This window comes from Eschrichtius robustus, chromosome 6 (genome assembly GCF_028021215.1).
Source record: "Eschrichtius robustus isolate mEscRob2 chromosome 6, mEscRob2.pri, whole genome shotgun sequence".
NCBI lineage: Eukaryota > Metazoa > Chordata > Mammalia > Artiodactyla > Eschrichtiidae > Eschrichtius > Eschrichtius robustus.
Genome location: NC_090829.1, coordinates 54,543,368 through 54,559,426, shown reverse-complemented (window position 1 = coordinate 54,559,426; position 16,059 = coordinate 54,543,368). Strand labels below are relative to the sequence as shown.

General features: G+C 35.8%; 1 protein-coding gene across 14 annotated transcripts in view; it reads right to left on the bottom strand.

Moving 5' to 3' along the window:
* The window catches only part of NAALADL2 (N-acetylated alpha-linked acidic dipeptidase like 2), a 1,511,782-nt gene that overhangs the window by 1,096,605 nt on the left and 399,118 nt on the right, over positions 1–16,059 (bottom strand). The gene's annotated exons all lie outside the window — the stretch shown is intronic.

Here is a 16,059-nt window from a genome sequence, read left to right as displayed (position 1 = left end):
CATTTTTATATCTTCCATTTTTTCCTCATTAGGTTCATGTTTGTCTTTATATCATTGTGCATATATAAATATATAATAGTAACTTTAAAGTTATCTCCTAATTTTATCATTTTGGGTCTATTTCTATTCATTAATTTTCTCTTGATTATGAGTCTCAATTTTCTGTTTCTTTGCATGTCTATTAATTTTTGATTGGATGTAGAAGATTTTGACTCTGTGACTTGGATATTGTTGTACTCCTTTAAAGATGTTGGACTTTGGGTGGCCTGTTATTTGTATATCAGCCTGATCATTTTGAGAATGTTCTGTAGTTTTTGAAGGCATCCCTAGAGAAACCTTTACTCTACAACTACTTTAGCCACACCACTAAGGTGTGTGATACTTTTGTAGCTCAGCTGGATGTGCAGTCAAATGGTCTCTCCACTCTTGTTGGTGGGAACATGAGTGATTCCTAGCCCTGTGTGAACTCTGGAAATTGTTCAATTTAGAGCTTTCTGGTAATTGTACTTTCCCAACAGCTGTTCTCTGCACAACATCATGGAATTTCATCCTTTGCACTGATTGTTATTCTGTTAAAGACTTCAAATTATTCCTTTGCAGATGTCTGGAGCTCTTTCTTTGTTTAGCTCTCTTATCTCCAATATTGTCTCAACATATACTGGTGGCTCATTTCTTCCAAAGTTTAATCTCTATCTTTTCAACTCAGGATATATTTGGGCCCTTCCTCCTTTCATCATATTCTGGAAATTGCTTCTGGGTAGAAATCTAAGGCAGTTATAAGGCTCACCTTACTTGATTCCTTTTTCTCAGGGATCACAATCCTGAGCTCCCTATTGTCCAATATCTGAAAACAACTGTTTTATATATTTTATCCAATTGACTCATTTTATGTCAGAAGGCAAGTCAAATAGAATTTCCTTCATAGGCAGAGCAGAAATGGTGCAAGCTTTCTGAAGAGCAATTGGCAAAATATAACTAAAGTATTAAATAAAAGTCATACAATTTGAAATTTCATTCCTAGGAAATTTTCCAAGTGATAATCAGAAAAGTGTGCTAATTAGTTTACATAACAATATTTATCAGTGTTGTTTATAATATAAAAATATAAGCAATTAAATGCTAACAATAGGAGATTTTTTAAAATAAAATACGTTGTAAAATAGTATAGTAGAATAATCTGCAACTGTTAATGCAGAACTATTCATTGACTTACAGAATGTTTAACACATTGTTGTGGTATATATTTATCAAGATATATGATACATGCTAAACATATTAAAATAACTATTGCTACATTACAGAATTATTGGTTATCATCTAATTTCTTCCTTGCATCCTTCTTGACTTTTGATATTTTAAAACAAATTATGTATTACTTAAATAATCAAAGAAAGAAAGCATTTATTTACTATTTTAAGAGAAAAAAAGCCTTATTTATAATTCTTGACTGTTCTTTATATTAAATTAGAAAGATAAAAGACAGGAGATTCTAAACTGTGCTTTCAAAAACTGCCAAAGAGATCCATACAGTTTATCTATAATTTATGTCTCTGATGTTTCTAAATGGAATCTGAGCTTGTTAGTGTTGGCAAATAGCTAACTTAAAGAAACATATTTATATGTGCATAAATAGGTATTTAATAAGTATTTGGTAAATTTAATTAATTAGGAAGGAAATTTTTGTAAACTTTAATAAGAATTCCTAAAAGGGACCTAGGATGAAAAACTGTCATATAAGTTAAAAGCTATAAAACTTGAATGTTCTGTTGGGCAGGAGGGTGGCTATAAATGTCACTCAGCAGATATTTCACAGCTTGTTTCTTATAAACCCATACTTTTACAAAGAATAATGCAAGTGTCTTAGACACCACGTTGATTTGGGGGATTTTAGTTAGAAAAGGGAAACAGCAGGACAATTCTGGTTGAGCTATGGAAGAAAGCAGACAACAAGAAGCCACCTAAGGAAAAACTGTCACTCTCTAGAGACCTAGCAAAATTTTAAAAAATGAGCTTAACATTTCCTGTTCTTTAGAAAACAAATAAAAAATATCTTCTTATAATCATTAACAATATATCATCAACAAAAATATAGACAGAAAAAATAGAATTTAAATAACAAATGATTCTGTTCTCAGAAGTATACTGTATTCACTTTTAAATGTATATGCTAGAGAGAAAGAGAGGGAAGGGAGAGTTATATGGGTAGATTGCTACAGATATATACATGTATAGAGAGAGATACACATACAGTCACAGGTATAGGCAGGAATAGAGATATAAATTCTAGTAATGCACAAAACATTTTGAAATATGCTTTTTTTTGGTTAAAATTACACAGTGGATATCATTCTATTGACATCTTTTAGACGGAATACATCTTTTTAGTCAGAAAAATGTGGATTTAGGTCCCAGCCACTGTTTATTCCCCATGTGACCCTGAGCAAATTTATCTACTTCTCTGCACCTTAGTATTTTCTTTATTAAAATGGAGAAAACAACTGAACCTCCACATGGGGCTGAGGTGATAGTTCCATGTTATAATGCAGGGCCTTGATCTTAAAAGGCTCTCAACAAACTTTGACTATAATAATGATTATTGGTTTTGTTTTATTGTTACTATAAGATTTACAGACTACTGTGATACAGTTTTTGGAAGGTTTTCCCAAGTCACAATGATCCTCCCTTATCTATTCCCCAAATCTACAGGAGTGGAGCATTTTGTTCTGTATAATACAGCTCACTCCACAGGTTACAGTTGATTGGACCAGTATGTATGTAAAGCTCCAGCTAGGGAGAGCAGAGATTTTGCCTCCGGGAAATTTGAAAGAGAATTAAGGTTAGGCTTATAATATGTAAAACCAGGTGCTATATACATAGCCATTTCAGCCATGAGGCCAAGGACCATAGAACAGCTATTCACAGAAGGGAGAATAATGAAGCTGATCTGTAGGAAGAAAGAGAGATAAAAGATAGAGAAATTAGTTTGGATTACTCATGGCCTTTTGTAGTTTCAGTCTTTCAGAAGACCTAGCCTTTAGATTCCATGATACAGTGACTTAAACTTATGTACCAGGCTATTTGGATTCTTCTTGCCTCAACGAATGTGAGAAGAACACCTCTTTGACCCTACACACATTAAATTCACAAAGAAATTGTTCAAGAGCCTGTTCTGTTAACTCTCAGATCCTTTAGCCTGACCAGTGATAGTGATATTAATTAGAGGGAGTGTAAGAGAACATTTGGTGAAGGAATTGATGAACGGCTTTCTTTGTAGAGAGCAATTGCTGTGCTGTGACACTAATCCATCTTTTGGGGGAAAGATTGGGAGAATGGTAACTCTGAATCACGAGCCTGAGTAGAGGGACTTGAGTGGGACTATGTGGAAAGTTTTAGAATGTAAAATGCATTTGCTACCACTGGAAGGTAAAAATGGAAGCATCCTGACTCATACCTGATAAGGCTTAATGTACAGAAAATCCCAATCTAGAAGCCTGGATTATTTTAATATTAGACAGGCCAGATATCGTAGGCAATATAATGGCCCCCAAAGACATCCAAGTCCTAATCCCTTGAACTTTTGTGTACTTATTATGTTACGTGACAAAAGGGAATTCAGGTTGTACATGCAATTAAAGTTACTAATCAGCTGACCCTGAGATGGAGAGATTACCCTGAATTATCTTGATGGGCCCAATCTAATAACATGAGTCCTTAAAAGCAGGAGAGGAACAGACAGAAAAGAGGCTCATAGGGATGCGATGTGAAAAAGACTTGATCTGCTATTGTTTATGTTTCAGATGGAGGACGGGGACACAAGCCAATGAATGCAAGTGGCCTCTAGAAGTTGGAAAAGGCAGATTCTTCCTCAGGCTTCCAGAAAGGAACACAATCCTGTAGACACCTCAGTCTTAACCCAGGGAAGTCCACGTTGGACTTCTGATCTATAGAACTGTAAGACAATGAATTTGTTTTAAGCCATCAAGTTCTTGTTAATTTGCTATAGCAACAATAGAAAACAAATACACCAGTGTATTCTAATTACTAAATTGAAATTATGTTTGTGATTTAAGGTGACCATAGGACTCTTCTATCCTGTGGGAGTGAAAAGAAAAGCTAGGATTTTCATCCAAGAAAGGAAAAGACCAAATCCATAAAGTTTAAAGGTGCAATGAAGAACAACAGTAAATTTAGGTTGTGAACATACCATGAATAATTATTGTTCAATCTGCTAGTTAATAATAAATGTGCTTTCATTAATTTCTTAATTCATTTAGGCTAAAGTTAGCTTGAATTTGGTTTTGTTATTTATAACCAAACAGTTTTAATGACTAAAAACTGTTAAGGATAATTATCTTAACAACAGGTACAAATGGCCTCAGGCAAGGCTGTTGAACACCATAGTCCTAGAATAGGAACAGTACTAGGGCTTCTTTTTTTTTTTAACCAGAAGAAATCATAAAACATGCTGTAAAAGAACACCTCCTTTCATCCTTAACAAAAGTGTCAAGAAAGTCAACACTATTTTATACACTGAGAACTGAGGCTCAAAAAAGTTAAGTAACTTTATCAAGGTCATAAGTGATGGAACTGACATTCAAATCCCAGTCTTTCTGATATCAGAGCCCTATTATAGCATTCATTCACTCAGCAAATGTTTACTGATTAATTACTATGTACCCGACACTGTGATATCTAGCTTGCTCACATTTAATAAGGCCTCGTTTTGTACCAAGTAATTTACATATATTAATTCATGTAATCTTTGTTCTATTATTCTAATTGTACTAATTATGGTGTCCATTTTACAGATGACACCCAGAAAGGATAAGAAGCTTGCCTGAAAAAAAAAAAAAAGAAGCTTGCCTGAGATTTTGCAAATGACAGAGCCAGGATTCAAACCAGCCAGTGTGGTTCTTAGTGACTCAGCCATTTATCTCTGCTGCTGCCTGTCCTAGGTGCTGAATATCTAGATGAAGTCTTCTCTCACAAAGGTATATCCTTGTTGGAGAAACAGATGAGAACAAAGCAAACAAACAAACAAATACTCATTGTAATAGGGTAACGTAAGACAAGGGCAGCATGTGATGTGAAAGAATAACAAGATGTCAAAAGATTTTTAGGGAAATAACATTTAAAACAGAGAGATAGGGGCTTCCCTGGTGGCGCAGTGGTTGAGAATCCGCCTGCCAATGCAGGGGACACGGGTTCGAGCCCTGGTCCGGGAAGATCCCACATGCCGCGGAGCAACTAGGCCCGTGAGCCACAACTACTGAGCCTGCGCGTCTGGAGCCTGTGCTCCGCAACAAGAGAGGCCACGATAGTGAGAGGCCCGCGCACCCCGCTTGCCGCAACTAGAGAAAGCCCTCGCACAGAAACGAAGACCCAACACAGCCAAAAATAAATAAATTAATTAATTAACAAAACAAACAAACAAAAAAACAGAGAGAGAAAATGTGAGGAGCCAGCCATAGGAATGTTTGCAGGGTAGGGTGGGGAGCATACTGGGCAGTACGAGAGAGAGCCTAGAGACAGAAGAGAACTCGGCCCTTCCTTTTAATTGAAGGAAGGCCACTCTGCCTGAAGCAAAGGCTTAGTTAAACAGGATTAAACAATGAGAACTGCAGCGCGAAATGGATAGATTTAATATTGGTTTTATGGTTCTTCATTACTTGAAATAAAATTTCCCCACAAAATTAATAATAAGAATTATTAATCAAAAAATCTTATTTTCAAGATGAATTATGCATGTCTAATAAAAGAAATCAACTGTCTTCCATTTATCTTTGTTGGAGGAAAATCATTGTTATTTGGTCCCATAAGCGACCAAAGCACAGACATTACTGAGTGGTTCCTATTCCTGTTGCAGATCCAAAGGCCTCTATTGCATAAATAACAACGGTAGTTCACAAAGTCAATTCACTCTTAATTTACTGATTATCCGGTCAGTTTTAGCTCATGGTAAATAAACTAAATTAACCTTATCAGTTTCGTTTTTGGTTATAAGTTAATTATGTTGATGCATGATACATAGGCTATTGCAAATATCTACAGATGGATATGATAACCCTTAACAAAATAATTCAGAAAGAGATCAGTCATATCCTCTCATACATTTGGAATGTGATATATTGCATATTTCAAAAGCTTGCTTTATTTAATTATATTTAGACATACTACTTAAATTCATAGCCAAAATCAGAATGTTGCTCAGAAATTTTGTGGAAAGGAATGAATTATCATAATATTCTTTTGTTTTTAATGGTATACACTTAGAGTGCCTTCTTCACGTGAATTCATTAAAGATAAAACCAAATACTAATCCCTTATAATAACTAATATTTAATAAATTAAAATATTGAATTCCCTACATAGAAACTTTTTCCAGTTATAATTTTAATGTAATAGATATTGCAAATAAATGATGTATCACAAAACAAAATTATATGCAATTACAATCATAAAAAAGAGTAAGAAATAATTAGTTTATGAAACTCAATCTGACTAATAATTCACTTAAATTGGTATGTGATGACTCCCCTCTATCTCTGATCCCCAAGAATAATGGAAGGTGTAAAACATGGAAAAATGAATCCACCTGGCTTATAGAACATGCTAAGAATCAGTAAATTTTTAAATTATATTAACTGAACTTCAAGTTTATTTTACAGAAATCACCAAATATGTACTGGCCTCCTCAAAGATTGAAAAAAAAAAAATTCAAAAAAGGCAGGTTCTAAAATGATATTGCAAAAAGAATAATTTGGGTTACAGAGAAAATCTTATCAATTTTCTTTCCTGATGATAAAGAAGAACAAAGGCATGTGAGAATGGGATTGTTCTTATATTTACTAGATGGACATACTATTGGTTAAAGACGATGTTAATGTATCATTTCATTTTTCCAAAGTAATACGTATAAAATCTGTTCACTAATACGTTCCTAGGTGTTAAAGATTTCTGAAACAATCTATGTTTTAAAATATTGGAATAATATATGTTGGTGTATATTTGGGTTCGATGGTCTTTTGTAAATTTGCCCTCTAGGAATACTGCAGCCTTATATACCAGCAAGAAATATAAAGAATTTGCTGAACAAGAATTTGGGTTGGCAGAGAATCCTTCAAATTAAACATTTTAATTAGGGTCTCTCAATGATAAAAACTATAAGGAATTTTTTTTTTTTTTTTTTTAAGGAAAAGGAGTTGTATTTTCTCTGTTTTTACACACACACACAGAAGAGAGAAAACCGAGACACTTGAGAAGAGCAAACCTAGTTTTAAATTACACCCACTTTCATGGCAGTAAATTCTTCCAAAAGTATGCATTTATAAAGATACAAACTAATCTTTTACATCCTCTTAACAGCTTTAGCAGAAATTACTTTCATAAAGTACACATATTTGTTATAATCAAGTGAAAAGACAGGGACACAGGAATTCTGTGTGAGTGTTTTTCACTTTCTTTTTTTGTCCTATTATTTGGAAAAAATTCTGTCTTTCCACTGTAAATAGATCAAGAAAATAAATACTAAATACTTTTGATAAAGAAACAGGGACTAAAATTAAATTGCCAGCAAAACAAAATAAGAGAGTCCACATTGTACATTCTTCAACCATGCAGACCATCAATTCTCTCCCCATATCTTCAAAGTGCCCCCAGTCATACCCTTGGTTGAGCATCTGAGAACAAGATGCACCATCCACACCTCCCTGCCTTTGCACCTATACTACCCTGCACCGAAGATACACCTACACCTGCCACAGATAAATATATCCACAGACACATGATACACCACATATCAGGTCACTCCTCTGAGCCGCTTTTCTCTGGCATCCTCCCTCATCCCTGACCCCAGCGCCTGTCTGGGGCTGTATGTTCCTCTCACGGTGATGCAGTTCATCTGTGGGCAGGAGTTACAAATGTCTGTGCAGGAGCCAGAGCAGCCCTGGCGAACTTTATATTTGGCCCAGAAGGTGTTGTTTTCCTTTTAAACTGGTCCAATATTTTTATTACGTGATCTACCATAAAATTCCAGATTTCCAACTTTGCTGGAGAAAAAAATGATCTGCCACATTTTCGCACACAGAAATACTTTGGATCAGAGCAGCTCCCATGCAATAGGCAAGACCTGTCAGGTTCACCACCCTCCCCATCTCCCCTGGGTCTATCAGCTTTCACATAGTGTTATATTTACAGTGTGTGTGTGTGTGTGTGTGTGTGTGTGTGTGTGTGTGTGTGCGCGCGCGCGCGCACACACCCATTTTTATCATGGAGAACTATTTCTCTGTACCTAGTCCACTCATCTTATTTTTGTCAACGTAGCCTGTATATTATTTGACTTTGATACCCACCCCCACCCCGAGGTTGTGGGAACATGAACATCACAGAAACTTTAAATACATACATCATGTATTACTACCATTACCTTCATTATTGCAACCAGTTTTAACCATGACTTCATTACTTCACTTCAAACTCATTTTCAGTGCAACCAAAAATACCTATTTATCCCCTCCCCAGCTGTTCTTCTTCTGTTTAATGCGTTAAACATGTGATGACCAAAATAGAGGCTGTCAGAACGTAAAGCTATTGATAATTCTCAATCCGGTTAATAAATCCATATACAAAGAAATTAGTGTAAATAGTATCCCACGTTCTTACCTTCCTTCCAGATAATTGGCTCCCCGCCCAGGATTGAACACAGAAAGCGCAGAGAAGCACCAGAAGTTCTAGCATAAGCTTCTGGAGTCAGCTTACAACCACAGGGTCCTCTGGGAATTTAGAATTTGGTATAATTGCCTGAAACTCCTCCAGGCCTAACTAGGCTTGATTTCAGTGACTAGTGGTTCATTTGCTCAATCTGTCTGATAGCTCACCAGGGAAAAACAGGCTTTTCATCACTTGTTAAATGAGAAATGTTACATTTTTTAAAAATGTAATCAAACTTTCTCCAGTCTCTGTGAAAGGTACAGAAGAGAGCATGTATTTCTGTTTAAACACTAATGAAAAGAAGAGCAAATGTTACCCGATCATCTACTATATGCCAAGTGCTGAACTAGGTGATAGACATTTTTTGTATTATATTGCTCCACCTTGAGCTAGGTATTATTGTTCAAGTAAAGGTGAAACAGTGCCTAGTGTAATAGGATTAGTAACTTGAAAGTCTGGGATGCAAACCCACATAGGTTCAATGCGAAGTATGTTCTGATTTTACCAAGCTATGCTGTGCCTTCTCCCAAGCATTAAAGCCTTCTCACCCCCAGTCTCCTTAGGGGAGTGGGGCCTTAGTTAATGAGCAAATGGGCCATAAATCAGTAGCTGATGAGAAACCTGGAAAGCAGAATCATACTGGAAAGCACCTGAGGATGTTTACCTGGGGAAGAGAAGAAAAAAGGCCTAACTGCTGTTTATGAATATTTGAGGGATGAATCAATTGTTTGGGGGCTTAAAGTTCATGCAATTTGGAAAGAGGGGCTTTCTATGAAAATTAATACAAAATAACGAATTCAAAATTAGTTGTTAAAGAGAATATTTAGAATGACAAAAATTTTCAAATTTTAAAAATGTGAACATGTACCACATTTATTTAAAAATCCAGAAAAATAATATAATACTATTTATTATTCATTAACTGTATGGCACACCTTTATAGCACTCTTTTCCCTGTTATTTTTTGCTCTGTGTTCTTGATTGCCTCTTTAATCACTTTATGGCAAAGATTTTGTAATATCTTCTACAGAGAGAATAGAGAGAAAATTAGCTTTTTTGGCATGGTTGATTGAAATTTGTTTTTTTTTTTTTTAAAAACAGCCCAGGTGAGTGGTTGTTTTTTTTGTTTTTGTTTTTTTAATTAATTAATTTATTTATTTTTTTGGCTGTGTTGGGTCTTCGTTTCTGTGCGAGGGCTTTCTCCAGTTGCGGCGAGCGGGGGCCACTCTTCATTGCGGTGCGCGGGCCTCTCACTATCGCGGCCTCTCTTGTTGCGGAGCACAGGCTCCAGACGCACAGGCTCAGTAGTTGTGGCTCACGGGCCCAGTTGCTCCGCGGCATGTGGGATCTTCCCAGACCAGGGCTCGAACCCGTGTCCCCTGCATTAGCAGGCAGATTCTCAACCACTGCGCCACCAGGGAAGCCCTGAAATTTGTTTTTTATTAATGATATTTTAGAAAGGTTTCTATCAGTTTCACAAGTCATTATTGAAAATACTGTATAAATGTTTAGGTTTGTTAGCAAATTAGGGAAAACCTCTATCAAGTTTCTTTCACTTATGAGCTGTCACAGGTGAACTCAGTGTTTATATATAGTACTGCTACAATTTTATACACTACAATTACAAGAATTCTGAAGAATTCTATTCTGTGCAATTCCCATAGAAAACAATATATGGTGTTTATAATTGTATATGCTCCATTATAGAGTATAGTCCTGAGAATAGAAAATGTAGCTAGAGAAGCTTCCATTGAACAATTTTACACACCTGATGATTAGACAAATCTTGATCAGCTAGCTTCTGACTCCATACATTCAAGCATCCACTACCCACATACTTCTGGCTTGTGACATCTTAGGATGTACTCATATTATGAATGGCATGACCTCTGAGTCATCTCAGAGTTATGAGCTCTGGCCATACATCTTTGTGTCCTAACAGAGTAAGCAGTAGCAATTTTCTAGAAACCATTCCTATGTATTGGAATGGTTAGTGATAACTTAGATATACATGAGAATTACTGCAAGCCCCATAAAAATCTCCCCCTAAACCCAAACTAAGTGTATTCCCAACTGAAGCTCCCCGTAATCAGTTCCAAAACTGCCCCAGCTCCTCTGACACCACGTGACATGAGAGGAAATGTAATGGAGAAGTTGGAGTGGGAAGAGAGAGTTGTCCTAATTGACTGTGCTTAAAATATCCTATTTTTGCTAATCTGAAATACATATGGCCTTCAGAACTATTTCTGGGGCCCCTCCCAGGGTTTTGGAAGTGGTTCATGCACATGCGGGGCTTGAAGCTTAAGCTTTATTGATTTCACAGTAAATCTGCCTCTGTTGGAGGGTTACTGTGTGGATGAGGGACACCTGTGTTTTGTGCTTTTCTGTAGCACATGGGACTATATAGCTTGGGACAAAAATTATAGGCAAGAGGTTTCTGGTTCCATCTTAGAAAGAAATTACTAACAAAAAGAGGTGTCCAACAATATAATGGGCTGCATCAAAAAGTTGAGAACTCCTGTTACTGAAACTAGTTCAACTGAAAAGTGCTATAATATCTGGAAGGGATGTTCCGAATGAGAGGTCAGGTCTGGAATCCATGCATGATCCTTACAACGATAAGTCACTGTGATATTTAGCTTTGACACACTAGCTCCTTTTTGCTTACTGTTTATAAGAATTTGGTTGAAAAAAAGAAAGCCAGTACCAAGAACAAATGTCTAATAGAATCAAGAAATTCAGTTATTCAAAGAAATTCAAAATCTTATGTTGAACTGCATTCTTTCTTCTCCTTAATTCAGTGGCTCTTTTAAGAAACAAAGAAAAAATAGAAAAAGACTTTTTTGCAAAATAAAATCTTAAAAGAAAAGCAGATGGGAATGGGGCTGCTTAATTTGAAGCAAGGAGTGGAAGACAAAGAAGTTACCTTTGCTCCCTTCTCTTCCCCGTCACCCTGCAGTGACCCTCTTGGACTCCAACAGAATTTAGAATTTAGGGTTTCATGAAAGTCAATGTTCTATCCCATAGACCAAGGGCCTCCTCATGAATCTGTACTATCCATGTGAATTTCTCTATCTGAAACATGTTTATAGTAAAACTTAAAGCAAAGGGACTTTTGTGAAACATCTCACCAGGGTTTCTTAAGCTGGAACATGCATGTTCCAGGGGTCACAGGTAAAGAAAGGAAATAACAGGACCTGCAAGATAAAAGTGGCATGGCTTCCTGGTATATCTGTTTTACTTGATGTTAAGTATATGCAATGATATTTTTATATTCAAATAAATACAACAACAAACACAATGTAATAGTTACAGAATTTTTGAAGATAAAATACATAACTTCAAAGAAAAGTCCAGCTGGCCACAGGCAATTGCTGTTAGGACACCAGGGCCTGCACAGAGAGGTATGTGTTTCATTCATGTCTGCAGTTAGGAGTATTTCAGGGAGAAGCCCTGCATTCAGCTAATAGTTCAGAATTGGGCTTGAAAGCTGGAGACATGGCTCCTAATCTCTGCTCCAGAGTGTCTGACCATCTTAAAGTCAGAGGAAATGGCACCTGTCTCCCGTACTTGGCTGCAAAGATAAAAATCAATCCAAGTGATTTTTATGAAACAACTTCAGAGTCCTTAGCATTTCAAAGGACACTATGGGGAAAAGATGTAAAATGGAGCACACAGTCTGTTTCCTTTAAGAGCCTGCAACCTGGTACTGACAACAGAGACCAATCGATGACTAATCCGAAATGGTTATCAGATGAAGGAAGCCCAGGCAGCTTCATTTTGAAGAGCCAATTGCAATCATGAACTTTCTGGGGAATAAAGTTACTATAGAAATATATGGAACTGTTTTTATCACTGATAGTGAACATGTAGCTACCTGCAATCTGAAGAAAACAAGCTTCCTGATAAGACTATTTTAAAAAGATAAAAATGCATGAGAGCTAGGAAATAATTCTAAAATGCTGATTGACAATGGAGGTAAACTGGGGGGTTATAAGAAGCTAAAAGCTAGGCTCGTAAAATTAAAATCCTAAATGCATTACTCTAAGGAAGGTGATAAAACATTTCTAATCCTCTTTAGAAAGTATTTGTTTTTAATTTTGTTGCTATGTACTCATATTGACTTTTACTTTCAAGAGCTTTTGATAAGGATTGCATTATCATATTTTCATATAAGTTGTTTGCAGGAATATTTTGCTGAGTACCCTGTAACAAAATAACCAACTAAGTAATTCTAAGATTTATTAAGATTATAGGTGATTTTGTCATTTTATTTGATTCCTGTGGATTATCCAGTCAGTCAATTTGTTTCCCTTTTTTCTGGATGTCTGTTTGCTATCTCTAACACTTCTACTAAGGGAAATCAAAAAAAAAAAAAAAGCTGAAGTCAAATTTATCAGCTTTAAGTTGGTGCTTTTGTAAAATGTCCACTGACTAAATGCATGGACTAAAATAATATTACCACATTTTGCATTATCCATGATGGTTTTCTCCTCAGAGATATAAAGAGCCTTGGGATATTCCAAGGTATGGTTTGCTACTAGGTCACTTAATACCCTGATGCACTGCTAATCACTGACCTGGTTTCAGAAATTCCAGTGCTGGCTTGCAGCAACAAATACTATAAAATGTAAGCACAGAACTGTTAGGGCTAGGAGAAAAGCAGCTTGAATAAGACAAAATCAGGAAGGTCCTAATAAATAGTGGTTAAAAGCAAGTTTGGGAATCTAACATAAGTGGATTAGAAATCAAATTCTGCTGCTTGGGATACCATAGGGTGACCTTGGGCAACTTACGAGTCTCAGTGTCCTTCTTGGTAATACCATATCTCAGATTATTAAAGGAATGATTGAGTGTGTAGGTGTATTCCATTTACACACATATATATGTGTGTAAATGGAATAATAATCTTCAGGATAATATTATATATAAGTATTTTCACATGTGTGTATGTATCTACAGGAAAATACTTTGGAAGTGAAATTTCTGGATAAAAAATATATGCATTTGTATTTTTTATAATGCCCTCCATTGAGGTTATAACAATTTATATTCCTACCATCAATGTATGAGTGCTTATTTCCCCAAACCCTTACCAACATAGATATCATAAACTTTAAAATATTCATCAGTCTTATAGGTGAAAAAGGTGTCTTTCTGAGGTTTAATTTGTACTTTTCTAATTATAAGTGAAGTTGGTCATCTTTTAGTATGATCAACGTATATATGTACATATATATACATATATGGAGAGAGAGAGATTTTATCTATCTATCTACCATCTATCTATATTACTGAGGTGCACATACTATTCTATATAGTAAAGGCATATATTATCTACAATCTATGGGAATATATTTTGCTATGAATAGGATAATTAATAGGTCCAATGTTTGTTTTAATAATTTAAGGGTCTAAATATCTGTTTGGGTTGACTGGTAAAATCATATGTTGAAGTCCTAACCCTCAGTACCTCAGAATATGACCACATTTGGAGATAGGGTCTTTATAGAGGTAATTAAATTAAAATGAGGTTATTAATGTGGGCCCTAATCCAATACGACTAATGTCCTTGTAAAAAGAGTAAGTTTGGACACAGACTTCCCTTTCTAGATGAAGAACTGAAGCTCAGATTATGTAAATACTGTGACCAGGGCAAATTCAGTGGTTGGTGACTGAGCCAGGACTAAAAACAGCCCAATTATTCTCCCCTCAGCTCTAGTGCTGACTTTAATGAAATTATTGGGTTTCAAAACCACTGTTAGAGAACTTAGGGAGTTTTTCTTACTATAGTATTTTAAAGGTAGTAGAAAATATTCTGGAAAATCTTTCTCATTATTTAGAAGCATTCTAAAAAGACAGAAAAACATAACTGTAACACAACTTTTTATACGAGTGAGGGTATGGGCTGAATTGTGTCCCCCAAAATTATGTTGAAGACTTAACCACCAGAATCTCAGAATGTGACCTTATTTGGAGATAGGGTCTTTCCTTTCAAAAGTATTTAGTTTAAAATGGGGTTATTAGGGTGAGCCCTAATCCAATATCAATGGTATTCTTATAAAAAGAGGAAATTTGAACACAGACACAGATAGAGGGAAGACTATGTAAAGACACAGGGAGAAGACAGCCATCTGCAAGCCAAGGACAGAGACGTGGAACAGAACTTTCCCTCATGGTCCTCAGAAGGAACCAACCCTGCTGACCATCTTGATCTGAGACTTCTAGCCTCCAGAACTTGAGAAAATAATTTTCTGTTGTTTAAGCCACACAGTCTGTGGTACTTTGTTACAGCATCCCTAGCAAACTAATACATTGTCTAAACTGACATCCTTGCTAAATGGATGGGCACTTACTTCTGTAAAGAGGTGAGCCCAAGGATGTCGTAAAACTAGGGTCAAGACTCTTAAAATAGTTTGGTTCCCTTCCTGCATAAGCCAAAGAAAACTCAATTTTGTATTTTTTATCTACTAATGACAAATTATACGAAACATACCCAATGTGTGGTAGAAACACATGTTATGTCATAGGACATGTCGACCTTGTTTTGGCCTGTATAATTATTGAAGCTGGAGTTACCAGACATTTATCTAAGGCACAAAATATTATGAATAATGTACCCATAGGCCATCTCTTTGTGAGAAACATAGCTTTGCAGTCAAAGTTCCAGGATGAATTAATTGCAAAATATACTCTAAGTAATGGAAAGAGCTGACTGGCCATATGGTATAGTTATATAAAAGCCAATTACATTTTGGAAGATATCTGCCAAAAACTACTTTTGTTTCAGAATAGCTGTTATTAAAGAATTATTTCTGACAGTAGTAGTTAAACTGGACATGATTATTACAGCAATCCCTAGACACACACACACACACACACACACACACACACACACCCCAAAGCATAGGAGGACAAGTATCTCTTGCATATTTATGGTAGATGAAAACACTCTTAATAAGGTTCATTTTGAGCTCCCAAATGAACTTGTTGGAATTGTCGTCCAAATGAAATAAAAACCCCAAAAAGAACAGAAGATTCAAGTTCTAACTGAAGTGTTGGGAATGCTCCCCTCAGGGAACTTTAAATGAATTTGTGCTGTTTGGGAGTAGTGGAATCAATAGAAAAGCCTAGTATCTTTTGATCTCACTTCACAAAATGGCTTTTAATTGTTCCAGTAAGATGGCCTAAAAAAGACAAAATTGTAGGATTCCATATATAAAAATTATGCAAAAAATACATGCTTAAAGTTTTCCCAGTCCTCAAATATTTACCTAGGCTGATAGTTTTCAGCCTTCTGTACCCACAACATTCACATTTTGATTAAACTTCTATAAGAAATAGTTCTTA